The sequence below is a fragment of the Myotis myotis genome, unplaced genomic scaffold (assembly GCF_014108235.1).
Source record: "Myotis myotis isolate mMyoMyo1 unplaced genomic scaffold, mMyoMyo1.p scaffold_m19_p_11, whole genome shotgun sequence".
NCBI classification, from domain to species: Eukaryota; Metazoa; Chordata; class Mammalia; order Chiroptera; family Vespertilionidae; genus Myotis; species Myotis myotis.
Window position 1 is genome coordinate 61,929,670 of NW_023416315.1, and position 2,601 is coordinate 61,932,270.

The following is a 2,601-nucleotide window of genomic DNA, read 5'->3' on the forward strand; positions in this document are numbered from 1 at the left end:
GTTGTTGTTGTTATTGGGGGGTTTTTTCTTTCTTTCTTTTTTTTAAAGTATAGCTGACATACAGTAATATATTAGTTTTAGATGACATTTATATCCTTAACATGTGATCACCACAGTAAGTCTAATGTACATCTTGTTTTGATGTACCTTAAGTCTCTTTTTAAAATTTTTATTGATTGATAGATTTGAGAGAGAGAGGAAAATATCCATTTTTTTGTTCCGCTTATATATGCATTCATTAGTTGATTCTTGTATGTGCCCTGACTGGGGATCAAACCCATAACCTTGGGTTATCAGGATGATGCTCTAACCAACTCAGCTACCCAGCCAGGGCTTATGTCTCTTTTCTAATTTAAGTATAGTTGGCATACAGTCTTATATTAATTTCAAGTGTACAATATAGTGATTCAACTTTTTTATACCTTACAATGCGATCACTAATTCTCATAATCATTTATCACCGTGCAAATTTATCTATATAATATCATTGACCATATTCCCCTTCATCTTTCCACCACCCTTATCCCCCTCCTCTCTGGCAACCATCCCTTTGGTCTCTGCTTCTATGGGCCTGTTTTTGTTTTGTTTTGTTTGTTTGTTTGTTTGTTTTTCTCTTTTTCATAACACTGGCTGTTGAAGAAGGCCAGGTCCGTTGTCTTGCAGAATATGCTACCCTCTGAATTTGTTTGATTGCTTCCTCTACCTCCTGTTTTTCCTATAAAATACAAGTGATATCTAAACTATATATCTGAGTTAAGCATATTTGACTAGAGCATATTGTAGGCTTTCCTGTACACACTATCCTGGGTCACATCAGAGGACACATAACATCTGGTTGACTCTCTCTTAGCAACACCATGATTGATCCCAGGATATGAGACCTATCAGCCTGGCCCCGGGTTTGTTTTGCACCTGGCCCCTGGAAAGCTATCCGTGCTGTGTTGCTTTAACACTCTGCAAGTATCAGCTCCCCAACCATCACTCAGCAAACAGCTTTTAACAAACTGAAGCACCTTGTCTGCAGAAATATTTTCATTAGTTTCCAAATGATTGTTTTTCTCATTGTCTGATTCTTTCTACATTTATTTATTTGCAGGCCTTCTGGCAGAGCTTTTCCTCATCAGCGAGGGCTATTTGCTTACCCTGAAATACAGTTCCTACTAGAAAGGAAGGATAAAAGCTTAATTCCTTTTATTTAATTACAAATTTTCAGGGTTTTTTTAAAAAAATTAAAGTAGGGTTCACCAACCCCATCTTCCTTCCCTGTATTTTCTATGGCTCTTCATTTCCACCTGAAAATGCATTCAAGGCTTTTCTCCAGTCCAGCATTGATTCATTCCCATTAACTTAGCCCAGCCGTGGGCAAACTACGGCCCACGGGCCGGATCCACCCGTTTGAAATGAATAAAACTAAAAAAAAAAAGACCGTACCCTTTTATGTAATGATGTTTACTTTGAATTTATATTAGTTCACACAAACACTCCATCCATGCTTTTGTTCCAGCCCTCCGGTCCAGTTTAAGAACCCATTGTGGCCCTCGAGTCAAAAAGTTTGCCCACCCCTGACTTAGCCCCTAACTTTTCCTAGAACTCAAAACAGCCTATTAAGACCAAACACCCCACACAATACTCATAGGACTACCCACATCATTAGTTGAGGCCTTAGGACCTACAGAAATTTGTCTAAACAACCATTTCAAAGACCAACTGAACCAGGTAGAGGCTGGTCTCCTCCTTCTGTTCTACTTGAGGCTGAGCCCTTCCCAGACTCATCTCAACTCCCACCTCATTCTCCGAAAGCATTGTTCCTAATCTGCGACGTTTGGACATGGTTACTAAGGAAAATAAACACATCAGCAAGGAATCAGCAAGGTATGGGAATATGAGAACTACACCAATAGCAGAGGCCAGATTTCTGAAAAGGAAGGTAAGTCCGGGGGAAAGACCTGCACAACAGCACCAACGGTGGGCCCAAGGTCCTTTTCTCTATAAGATGGACTCAAGGCTGGAGGGCTATGGCTGCCTCGTGAAACTTTGTCCTCAGCCCCTGCTGAGGGAGGTGCAAACAAAGAGGAACAGAACTGCGTGCAGGCTTGGCGGGAGCTGGGAGAATGAGCACCTCGGCCGCCCCTGGGGTGTACGAACTGACTGATGTATAAACCAGAACACACATGCATTCATATACAAAAAGGCCACCCCTTGCCAAATGGACCAGATGTTCATGCTGACTGGTCAGCGTATTTTCTCCTGTTGGAAAAACCTACATGGGAAGCCAAATTATAATCAAGTGGTTGTTTGTGAGCATGAAATCAGAACAGAGGGGCGAACCGGAGGGGCTCTGTGCACCCATAGGGACAGAGGGTGGACTGCGTATTCGTGTCAATGGTCAAAAAACTCTTTTCCTTGACAGGGCTGGAGACACAATGACAAATGTTTGTTCCTTGGCTCCACTTTTCAGCACTCCCTACAGACCACTCCCCTCCCCCTTCTGCTCATATATTCTTTCTTCAGCTGTTAGGGCCATTGATTGGGTTACAGCTTTCCTCCACACTCCGTCATGCCTTGATTAAATTTCCAGGCAACGCTACATCCTGTTGCTTA